This window comes from Cibotium barometz, chromosome 44 (assembly GCF_041138505.1).
Source record: "Cibotium barometz isolate CiBa-2024 chromosome 44, ASM4113850v1, whole genome shotgun sequence".
Taxonomy (NCBI): Eukaryota; Viridiplantae; Streptophyta; class Polypodiopsida; order Cyatheales; family Cibotiaceae; genus Cibotium; species Cibotium barometz.
Window position 1 is genome coordinate 12,509,839 of NC_141089.1, and position 13,257 is coordinate 12,523,095.

Sequence of the window (13,257 nt, forward strand, 5' to 3'; positions counted from 1 at the left end):
AATAGAGGTGATGAGATGTGAGGTGAATAGATGTGATGTGAATAGATGTGATGTGAATAGATGTGATGAGATGTGATGTGAATCAGATAGATGTGAATGAATGGATGAGATGTGTTGTCATGTGAATCAGGATGTAAATGAATTATATGTGATGAAACTGGATGTGAACGTATAAGTGAAGAATGGATGTGGTTATGTATGTGAAAAATGGATGTGGTTATGTATGTGAATGTATAAGTGCAAAATAGATGTGGTTATGTATGTGAAGAATGGACGTGGATGTATGTGAAAGAATGGATGTGGTTATGTATGTGAAGAATGGATGTAGATGTGTATGTGAAAGAACGTGATGTGATGTGACATGAATATATGTGGATGTGAAGTGATAGATATGAATGTATGAATAGATGTGGGTAGTCGTACATGTAAATGGTGATGGATGTGTATGAATGAGATATGATGTGGATAGATGTGATGTGATGTTATGTATGTGATAGGATAATGATGAGAATGAATGTGATGGATTTAAGTGAATGTGATGGGAATTGGAATGTGAATGGATGAGATGTGATGTGATGAGATGTGGAGATGGGTAGATGTGAGTGGATGAGATCTGATAAGGATAAATGAGGAAAGATGTGATGAGATGAAAATAATGTGATCGGATGAGAATGGGAATTCTTATGAAATGGATGTGATTTAAATAATGTGGATTAATGTGGAAAGACGAAAGTTCATTTTAGAAACTGCATTTATGACCTATTTTTAAATGACCGTTTTATGTCAAGAATGCTGGGGAAGCATTTTGACCGTCTTGTGAATGAGGAGACCTAATCTGATAAGTTGCAATAGCTGACGAAGAGTCAATGGAGGACGTCTCGGGTAGCAAGGTCGGCCGAGGTCTTGACCAGCCTCGGTTTAATTCAAATGGTGAGCTTCCGATACGATGGATGAGGACCAAGGAAGCGGCCTATGAGTGAAGCGCTAGGTCACCTACTGCGAAGGATCCTAGAGGGTGCTGACCATACGGTGCTCGGGCTTTGGGGGGGTCGCTGAAGATACCCACACGTGCATCGTGGAAGATATTGGAACAAGGAGTAAGAGTTGTTTTCTGAATTTGGGCATGGATCTGGTTGATTGACCTTGCTGGTCCTCAATGGATGAGTCCATGGTTCTTTTATATGGATATGTTGGTTGATCTTGCTGATCTTCAACGGAGATTCCATTTTGATATGTGAATATATTGCCGAGTACTATGAGCTAGGAACCATCGAAAAGGCCCCTGAGTGGACAGGTGGTGAGCGTTCTGGTTACCAATGATGCCATAGGTACACCGATGAAGGAATGATTGGAAATAAGGATTCAACCGGAGATTTTGGAGGATTATGATCAATGGCACTATGATTTCATTAAATGATTGTTTTAAAGATAGCTGAATCTGTGAAAAAGGCAATTTCATATTGGGTGTGTAAGTGGTGTGACTAGTTTGAAGTTTGCATGAATATCCGGCTAGGGGGTCTGGGAACTCTTTTCCCTGGTACTCAGGACAAAACCTAACCAAATTCCTAATTGGATCCCATCACTATAGTGGTTGGGCGGTTGGCTAACCCATGGGAGTGGATGGGGTTAGGCTGGATTGATGGATCCCTAAATTGAGACTCAATTCTGTTATGGTACGATAGATGAAGTAAATCCTGGACAAAAATTGTTCTATGGAAAAGAATCAACGGCTGTGCCTCTCAACAATGAGGAAAAAGCATTGGTCTGTATGATCCAAGTGCAATCTTTTCCCTGATCTGACTATGGGACTTACGGGTTTCGGTCGAATCAATTCAGTTAGTTAAGGCTTTTAACTACGTTAGAGAAAAATTATCCTCCTGGAGGAATCGCCCGTGCTTTCTGATGCTTTCCGGACAAGTGAAGTTTTTCCGGGTTCGATTTTGGAAGAACCGATGGATTAGTCTCTCGTCCTGATATCCGTGGTGGGCTAGGCCCCAAGTGAGGGACCCTGCCCCGTGCAAGAAGTGCTACTTCCGCTATTAGTACCCCTAAATTCGTTGCGCGGAGGGGGACAGGGATCTTTTAGCTGGTATCAGAGCAAATTGGCTAATGTGGATCAACCGAGAAGCCAAAAATGTCAAAAATTTATGAAGTAGCAGTAAAAGGTTGAAATTGTGTGCTAAATTCATACAAATTGTTATTCAGACTGAATGGGATGAGTCCTTGTGATGATGTTTGTAACTGGAATGATGATAATGACTTCAGCAAATCACTATGAGATTAGTGGATTGTGCTGACAAATTGCTACTGTTAACACTTGACCCAGTGGATCAAGTTAAGGGATAACAAATTAAAAATCTGTATAGTTGAAATTCCCATGGAGGACTCTTCAGATGGAAATTTTGGTCTAATGGACCATTATTGTGTTAAAGATATGAATGATATGTTCTCAATGATGATAATGAGTTCTATATTAATATCTTTGTCCCATGATTCTATGAGGAACTGACCAATCTAAAGAACCCCAAAATCAATTGAATCTAATATCGGATTTGAATCATAAATAAAGGGACTTAACAAGAATTTTCGTATTGATAGGACCATGCATCGAGGTCATTCTGGTAGAAATGATAACCCCCAACTCGATATGAGGAAGAGCTTGACTTGGATGTTCGTAAAACTCTTCATAGATGGCAGCCTGGACCTTTCAAGGGTGAAGGGGAAAGCTTGGGCAAGGCTGTGGAGAAGTGGATCGAAGCAATGGAAGAGTACTTCGATGTCACTGGGTACAATGAGAAGAGAAAAATGGCTCTTGCAAGGCTCAAGATAGTAGAAACAGCCAGAGTGGCACAGAGAAACCACTGCGAGACAAACTGTTTGGATCGGAATACCCAGACATGTAATGATCTCAAAATTTACCTAAGGATGAGGTTCTGTCCTCTCGGCTTTTTGGAAACAAAGATGAACGAATTCTTAGAGTTAACCTAGGGGAGCAAAACTAATGAAATATATCACCAAGCATTCGCTCTCCTCCTCAAATACTTGCCACTGTTGGATGAAGGCCAGGTTCATTCAGGGACTGAACGAACCTTTGAATATCCTCATGAAGAATGCCAAGCCAGTTTCCATGGCTAAAGCAGTGCGGATGGTGAAGGATTTCGCTAAGGCCTTTGATGTCAAAGTCTTGCCAAAGCCAACACCATCACCTTTCAAAAGGTTTTTAATTCCAGAAGGTGATTCCAACCTTCCGCCGCCTAAAAGATATCAGGGTCAACAAGCCTAGGATATGGGAAGTTCTAGAATAGAAGAAATGTCCTTTTCCCAAAACTCAATCCCCTGGAACTCAACTTCAGAAATTCCACCCTTGAACAAGGAAGTGAAATGCTATAACTGTCAAGGATTTGGACATCACAGTATGGATTGCGCAACTCCTTTTGGATCAAGGTTTTTGGGATAGGGAAATCAGGGATCAAGATTCCAGACTCCAGCTCCTTCCTTCCAGAGTAATTAGGTCTCTTTCCACCAAAATCAAGGAAATTTTGGGGCAGGGAAATCAGGGATGAAGGTTCCAGACTCCAGCTCCTTCCTTCCAGAGTAATCAGGTTTCTTTCCACCAAAATCAAGGAAATCTTAGAGGTAGACCCTCTAACCAACCCGTAGTCTCAATACAAAGTAATGCAAGATCTCCACCTCAGAATAGGGGAAATCAAAGAGAGATGTTCCCAAATCGGCTGTCCACTTCCAAGGCAGTAACGCTGGAAGTAATTGAAGAAGAAGAAGAAGATGAAAGAGATCATACTCCACCTCTGTGAGATGAGGACATCTCGCGTTTTTTAAGTGGCGTAGGATGTAAGATTCCTTCCCATCCCCTCAAGATGTCCACTTTCTCCCCCTGTAATCAATCCCCTTTTCAGAATAATAACAGATCTTGTTTCAATCTATTTTGGCCCGGAGAGAAAAAATGTCTAGAGGGAGGTAATTCAAAATTGAGATATTTTTGGATATAAAAATCCTCCTAGTGTCTAAAACATTTTATTTCCCCTGAAACAAAAATTCAAAAAGAACTTTCCAATGTGCAATTGGAATTAATTAAAAATAGGTATAAAGGACCTTAGCCTAAGGGTCCAGATTTTCAGAAATTTTTGAATTATGCTCCAATTAAGGTTCCTAATGGACCAATAAGATTAATCCAATTGTAGGGAGGATATAAATTGAAGAATAAAAGAAAATCTCCCAAAAATGAGTAAATGCTCACATAAGATGAAGAGTTGACTAAGGACAAGGTTTATTAGTTAAAAAAGAAGAGATATTTAAAGAAAATGATGCATTTTTGACACCTCAATGTGGGGATCTCTCCTCATGAAGGAGGCATCTATTTCACATGTGTGGGGATCTCCCCTCATGAAGGAGGCATCTATTTCACATGTGTGGAGGAGTTTTAAACTAAAAAATAATGAGATATTTTCATATCTCCTCTCTCCTATTCCAAGTAGATCCAAAAAGTAAGCTAAACTAACCCAAAAATGGTCAAAAATTGACCAAACTTATCTGGAAAATTCTAGAATGAGTTTGCTTGGTTAGAGGCTCAATTTTTTCTATAAATAGAAGCCTCCCCCTTTGTAAAAGCTTAATGGTGTTTTATGCACTGTTACTCTACTACCTGGGTCCCAGCAGCATAGCTGACAGTTAGAAGTCTGTCAGAGATTAGCTGTCACAGCAGTCAAAAGGCTTTGTGATTTGATGGTGTTACTGTGGGGTAGCTGAGTGTCCACAGGGTAGAATTCTTATCTGGTTTGAGTGTCTAGAGGGTATAGAAGTGCTAGCTAACATAGACGAGAGAGAACCTACATCAGCTGAGTCATTTGTGCAAGACTTGAGAGGACAATCATTTCTGTGGCAGTTGTGTGTGAACTGTAGTCAGCACAGGAGTGCCTGTAATGTGATATCTCTTGGTGATGAGTGTTGCCTGAGGGCCTATGTGTGTCAGAGGAAACTTGACAAAAGGTTCTATTTCAGTTGAGGGTTCTCAGTCAAGCGGTTCTATGTCAGATTGCTGAGGTAGAATCCAATCCACTTTAGTCAGAAGAAGGTCAACAAGGGGATCAGGAAGGTCTTAGGGTTGTGGAAGTAAGGTTAGCTAAATTTGGAGGATCGCAGAGGATCCTAGAGGATAGGTTTCTTCTGATGACTGGGGACTGTGGAGGATCTCAGAGGCAGAATCACATAGGTCTGTGTTAGCTAAGAGTGATTTTGGTCAGCTGAATGTCAGTAGGAGAGGCTTATATGTGGATGGTCAGAGGTGTTGGAGGTCTGTGCTGACCTAAGAGGACAACTAAAGCAGTTAGCTAGATTAAATAGGGAGGTTAGGAGGGTGTTATCTCATGTTATATCAGAGAGAGATGAATAAAAATCTACATACATAATCAAGTTTTGCAAGGAGGTTTACCACTTTTTCTCTCCACCCCAAAATGGGATGCCAAAGAGGAAGAAGAGATCCATAGTGGAGATGCTTGTGTCCATGCATTACAACAGGAACATACTATACACATTTTGAGTGGAGACAGTTGCAAACGGCAATCTACATCCTGAACCAATCTCTCACAAAAGCAATGAGCGGCAAGGCTTTGTACTTATCATGCGTGTACTCATGCTTCATCTTTGTTAGCAAATGCAAGTTTGCATTAACAAAAAAGAGGTCATGTGCTTTCTTGGTCCCAAAGCAAATCCTCTTCTTTGAGTGTATGTGACCAAAGATACTCCATAAATGTTCCAAAAAGCTGATAAAGACACACCTGCCCCAAAATACGAATGGCTAGATACCGAACCTCTGGTGTTTCTGCACCATAGCCTTTCCACCAAATGACAGCACCAACATGAAAATTTGACAAACCACAATTAGACTTCAAATAAAGATTCATAGATTTAAATAAATGTTTAAATTTTAGTTTTCAACTTGTCATGTTGTGCATCACTCCATCCAAACATTCACTCTTTGTTGCGGTAGTTTGCAAGCTGGTCCTTCACCTTTCGTCTTTCCTCTACCATGCTTTGCAAAGTTGCATTCCAACCACATACCACCTCACCATCTGCCTGTTGTTGTCTCCCCTTGTGTTGAAACTCTGGATCAAGCACATAGGCATCTGTTTGAAGTGGAGAACCATATTGGTTCCATCCACTCACTACAAGATCCTCCAACTCTTGTCTTCTATCTGTATATGTCTCTAACGGATGTTCTCAACCATCCGATCCATGGCCTCATAAATCTTCGCAATGTAAGGCACATCTCCATCTCCATCCACATGCTTCAAAACCCTAACAATTGACAATATAACTTGAGAAGATGCTCTACAACACGCCAAAACTCATCCTGTGTGATAGTAGCATAGCAAAGTTGCCCAAGTGCTTGTCTTGAGTAGGCCACAACTCCCAATCAGGGCATGCCATCATCTACTTTAGGGCCGGTCTCACATGAAAGAGACGACGAAGCATCATGAAATTGTATGCAAAGCATGTCGAAGTACTTCAATTTTGTTTGCAAACCAACAATATAATGCAAGAAAGTAATGGTGGCCTTTACTCAATCCAACTTTCCAATGTCTTTAAGCAAGTTATTGAGAACAACCTCACTCCATATCTCACATAGCACAGGAGAAGTTTTTTGTCTCACTCATGAAATTGTATGCAAAGCATGTCGAAGTACTTCAATTTTGTTTGCAAACCAACAATATAATGCAAGAAAGTAATGGTGGCCTTTACTCAATCCAACTTTCCAATGTCTTTAAGCAAGTTATTGAGAACAACCTCACTCCATATCTCACATAGCACAGGAGAAGTTTTTTGTCTCACCCCACCTCCTATAGACTTTATGTAGAGTGGATTCCCTCTACATGCTGCAAGAATGCCTTCCAATGAATGGCTATGTATATCACTGCACCCATCAGCCATTAAAGAGACCCCATACATGCTCCATTTCTCCTTCACAGGTGCAATGGCTTCATTGATGGATGTTATCTCATTCTCAAGCAATCTCTTCGTCAAAGCATCAAAAGAGGGTGGAGTGTATGCACCACCAAATGCTCCACCATCTCTTTAAAGAGTGGTGAACAAGCTACATTAAAAGAGATCCCACAAGAGTAGAAAATGCGTGCTTCAGTAGCATCAAGCTGTGCCTTTCTTTGTGGATGCCATGTTGTGTGAAGAGTGGACTGCCTAGACTTTCCTTTGGGAGCACCATGTGTAGGCATATTAGATGAGCTTCTACTCCCAAGAGACGACGTAGAATGAAAAGAAGTTGGTGGATGGCCAGATGTAGCACTTACAGGAGTGCCATGACAAGCTGAATGCTGAGTTGGAGCACTTACTATATGCTCCTTGCGCCGAGTATTTGGTGGAGGGGAAAGAAGTGAAGCTTCTCGTTCCATTCTTTGTGCATCTGCTGGAGCAATCTTCTTGCATTTACCTATGCCAAACCCTAGCAAGGCAAGCAAACGGGCTTCAACCCATTTTGGACAGCCACCTCTTTCCAGACCACAATGTCGGCAATCCAATCTTTTTGCCCCACCTCTCTTGGAGTCATATTTATTAACAATATCCACTCGCTGCCACCAATAGTCACTCTGGGTGAATTCCTTCTCATTCTTGCGAACATAGAAAATGGGGATTTTTTCTTTGCTAGAGAGAGAGCATCTAATTGGGCAGTTTTTCTCACAGTTTGATACACGACAGCAGCAGCAGGTCGATTTGGGCTTTTTTTTTCTCCTCACTAAAGCGGTCGTGTTTTATATGGGCCATACATTTCGATGAGGATTCGGTGTGGCAGCTAGCGCATGTTGGGGGGTATTCAGTTGTGTATGGGCCACACCTAGTGGCCATCTTGGGGCATGTGCCCATTTTGGGTTTTTTTTTTGAAGTTTGGTGGGCCTTGGGGTTGCGTGCCATTGAGAAACCTGAAACGGCCATTTCTCACACTGAGAAATGTTTCTCATCACAGGCGAGAAACATGAGAAACGAGCCATTCACCTTTGCCTAAGACATTTCGGCGCCTAAAACAATGTCCTAGGGCCAAAACGTCCTTTCAGCCCTTTCAACCCAAGCAAAGGACGTTTCCTGTAACTATGGTCTCCACCAAAAGTTTTTGGCTATAACGCCTAACTTCATCACATTCCATGTGAGAAAAAGACGAATCTAGAGCCAAAACTTATATGTTCATTGGATATAGCTTGTAGTCAAAGGACTATCGGCTCTATAATCCAAAGACCAAGAAGATTGTAATCAATTGTCCATACCAATTTCCATTTCAAATGGGGTAGACAAACCAAACTTGCCACAATCAGACATTCACCATAAAAAGGGAAAGGCATTGAGGATTGAGCTTTGAGAGGAGGAAGAGATGGATTCACCAATAGAGAGACAAGACGCCAACAGGGAGAAAGGAGCCTCATACCCCAGTGGTTGTATTAGACACTTAGAGACTCAAAGAGCGTTCAATCTTCCTAAAAATAGGAGAGATGGTAAAGCGCGTTAAGGAGAGGAATCCAAGGCAACACATTGATGAGAGTCACATGGTCAGTTCTTCTTGATGACACAAATTTTCCACTCCATGACCCCAAATCAATTAAGGCACTTAGTCACAGTGGGTGAGCAACAATGAGGCTAAATCAATCGAGGAGATCTTGAGTCAAAAGTGGTAGTTAGCAACGATGAAGAATGAGCTTGGAGCTATTGAAGGGAACCACACTTAACAGCTAGTTCTTGTAGGCAACGTAAGAGAAAGGTCATAGCAATCAAGTGGGTGTTCAAGAAAAAGTATCGCTCCAATGGTATTTCGGATCAACGGAAGGCCCAACTTCTTACCAAGGGCTACGCCTGCAACATGCCTATACCATTGCATCATGTCTTCTCCAATACGGGGTTTCCTAGGAGTCCTTCGGTTGCTAACCTCTTAGTGTCTTTTCAAAGGGGGATAAGCAAGCTTTGATCATTCTATATGCCGATGACCTCATCATTACATTGATCATCACAAGATCCCGACTGTAAAGAAGAGTCTAAAATGAGAGTTCAAGATGACAATCCTCAAACTTCTTCACCAACATTGAGGTCTAATAACATTCAGACTCGATTTTGATCAAGGTGGAAAGGTACAGTAAGGTCAGGTATGCATTTAGGTACGGGTTGAGATTTTGAGGTGCGTTAAATACGTAAGGTCCATAAAAACATTAAAAAATATACTATATAGTGTACATATATCTACAGAAAAATAAATGAAAAAACAATTCATTTCTAAACATTCAACAACAACACAATTACTAAAATGAGAGATCCATCTGTCAACACATTCAACAACAACACAATTACTAAAATGAGAGCTCCATCTGTCAACACATTTCCTTCACTATCATACTCTCAGCTCTAGCTCTGCAATGGCGGTGACCACAGCGGGGCTGGCACTGCATCATCATCATCTCTCGCTGGCTGCAAGGTCTATATCAATGAGAGGAATGGCTATGTTCGCACTTTGCATAAGTCGAATAAAATCGGTGACAGCGGCCGAGGCCCAGGGTTTTTTTTGCCCAAAATGTTTTTAAAACCCACCACGTACTTGCCAATGAGGTGATAGCTCAAGTGGTGAATGTGTTTGCCTAGGACCAAGAGGTCTTGGGTTCAAAACCCCCCTTGGTGCTTCCTCGGCGGCATCGCCTAACAGGTGGATAAATAAGCAACTACAGACGGGCGCCTATGGGCAGTGAAAAATCAATAACTACATGAGCATCTTGGACCAAAGGTCGGGAAAGAGGAGGGAGGAGGGGGGGACTGCCATGTATAAATCCATACTATACCGTAGGTCGGGAAAGAGGAGGGAGGAGGGGGGGACTGCCACATATAAATCCATACTATACCATACAGTACGGTACTATGCTGTACTCTACACTAAAACATACCTTATAGTAAGGTACGCACGTACTGATGCAACCTTGATTTTGATAAAATTCAGACTCGATTTTCATCTCACAACAAAAACTCAACAAAGGTTTTGCAAGCTTTCGGTGTGGCTTATTGCAAGCCCATTTCATCACCCATGGATCCCAAAAAAAGGGTTTTTGCTCAAGCAGCTTCTCGTTGGTTAATACCACCTTAGACAGGAAGTTTGTCTTGTTGATCTGCTTAGCCAATCAGGTACTCAAAGCTCCAAGATTGCTATAGCCATTGCATATTCACCTGTTTCATCACTATTAATATTTAACAATGAGGCTAAAAATTCAACCCTGATAGATCTTCTCAAATGCTATGTTGAAGAGCAAAAAATAACTTGGGAGAAGTATGTACCGCTTGTAGAATTTGCCTACAACAACACGGTGCATGCATCCACGCGAAAAGCCCCATTAGAGATTGTTTATGGAAGAGTGATCTTGTGTTTGTTTGCAAGGGGCTCAAGCTCATCCTCTTCCCTGCATTCTTCTCGCCATGATATCAGAGAGTCAGTTCATATGAAGAGCTCATCCCATCCTCTACATAAAGGATGAGGTTTTTACACCTGATGAGTATGTACGGGACTTGGATATGGCCTTTGCACATTTGCGGCGGACAGCCATAGCATGCTCACAGGATGAGCATAAAAAGGGTTGTTGATAAGCATAGAAGATAATTGGACATTCAAGTGAATGATAGGGTATCGGCTAAGATTTGAGAAAGCATGGCTATGTAAGAGTCCAAGCAAAGCATACCCTAAGCTCTCTACCAGGTACTATGGGCCTTTTAAGGTGATCAAGCGGATCAATGGAGTTGCTTTCCAACTCTCATTGCCTAGTCATTGACGTATTCATAATGCTGTCCATGTGAGTTTATTTTACGGAAGAATTCATTATGACTAGCCATATTCATAATGAATACGCCTAGTCATTAGCATATTCATAATGAATACGCCTAGTCATTAGCATATTCGTATTGCTTTCATGTGAGTTTATTGCGAAAGTATGTGGGGCCAAACCCTAAAGAACCTGTCAATGCAAAGTGGGTAGAGGAGCTGTAACATGCCTTTGCAACGGGTACTAGCTTATCTTCAAAAAAATAAAAAATTCACGCATAAAACCTTGAGAAAATCTGAAAATAAACAAAAGAGAGAAAGTAGAGAGAGAGAGAAGACACCACACTAGGGGCCGGAATAGCCTTGGGCCGAAACCCCCCCTCCCCCTCCAAGTTGGTATGGTTAAAATGTTGTGCTTCTGGTATGATGGGGGAGGGCCAACGAAGTAGTCCCTAAGTGAAGTGCTAGGACACCTAAGGAGGATCCTAGAGGGTTCTGACTAGGCGATGCACGCGGTTGCGTGCTAGGACACCCAAGGAACTATTTGTGCATTCAATGTGCCAAGGGTCAGGACACCCGATTAAACCTAAGGAGGGACGAGTATGTGTGCAGATGTTTGAATAGAAGCATGGAGCAAGTATTGGAGAACCAGTTACAGAAATTTGATCATGGTACCGCTTCCTTTCAACAAGTGTTCATCCAAAGCATTTAGCATGGCTTTTGGAATTAGTTCTACGAATAGTCCAAAATGCTTGGTTAATCGTTTCAACCACCATGCAACCATCTTGTGTCACAAGTGGATTTGATGGAGGATGTGCCCCTGGTGCAGCATCTTTATTCACACCTGAGGGTGGTACAGATGGTTCAATTGTATCTTCTAGTATCCGCCTCGGGGGGGCTTACGTGGTTGGGTGGCATACTCATATTCTGATCTGTGGTGGCTGCTTCCTTTGCTTGCTGCTCTCACTATGATTGGGGAGCTACGTTTACGCACTGTCTCCACATCACCCTCTAGTGAGGTTCTTTTTGACAACATAGGTGTCAACTGCTTCTGTGACAACACACCACATTTGATGGTCTGTTTGGCCTTGAATGATTTGCACGCTCTGTCAACTTGATTAGGCTAGGTCATGTACACATATAATTTGTTAACATTGAAGGGTCTTATATTAAATATTAGGAGAAATATGACAATAAGTATCATGAGGAGCTCAGTAAGGTAGACTTTTCTACTTTGAGTCTTCCAGAATGCATAGAAGCACAAGAGAAGTTAGCAAAGAAAGTAGAAGACAAGGTGAAGATTAGAGGCTACAAGCTCCAATCTATTACAAATCCTACCAATGGTGAGGGCTTCTTTCAAACTCTCTTTTCAATTGATTGGGTGGCAAAATCTCGCGTAGTAACTAAAGACAAACTCTCCTCCCCTAAGATATCACCTAAAAGGTTCTCACTTGTCTTATTTCTAATTAAATAATTTGTATTTATATTCTTACTCTACCATATTCTTGTGATATGCAAAAATGTGTGTCCAGAAAGAAAGAGGTGTTAAAGATCCTGGCAAGGGAAGAGAGGCTACAAGAAGAGCTTGGTATGCCCAAGGACAACAAAGAATGGCAATGTTATATTGCGAAGGAGACATACTGGAGTCAAATGATGGACTTAGCACGTGCCTTGGTGGTGGGCCTAGATATGGATGTGGTATCTAGTGTGCAAGTTCCTGGTGATGCGCTAAGTTTTTTAGAGGGTGTCACCAGTTGCACTTCACTATGCATTCCATTCTCTACAAAGTGAGATGAGGAGCTCCCTACTTCCCGAGAAGCAAGCACAAATACACCTATCCGTTCGTCGTCTTCTCTAGAGGTATGGTTCCATTTATGTCGAGAAATCATTTATATCACTACAAGGGATCGGGCTCATACCCGCGCTCCTAGCCGCTAAAAATGACTTGTGAAAAAAAGTAGCGGGCCCGTGTATCAGCGCGTGTATCATCGCGGCCACAGACATGCGTGTAAAAGTGTGTGTATAGGGAGTGCCAGACGCGCTTATACATGGGTGTATAGCCGCGTTCTGTTCAGTTCAGATGTACTCAAACGCATTGATACATGCGTCTATACACGCGTTTTTTTAATTTAGATGTGCTTATACACGCGTAATTGTCAGTTTTGACGCGTTAATACACGCGTATTTTACACATTATCCGCGTATATACACGCGATTTTTAGCAGTTCTGACGCGTTTATACACGCGAACAGAGAGCCAAAAAAAAATCCAAAGAGTGCTATTTGGTGCCTGAATACTGTTCCAGCATTCCAGCACCCAATAACACTCTCTGGATTTTTTTTTTTGTGCATTAGACCATCCACGAAGAACATATGTACGAGGGAGATTAAGACAAGAACGACATGAATGCATACATTGTCAATACACGATTCAAGACAGACATGAATGTAATACTA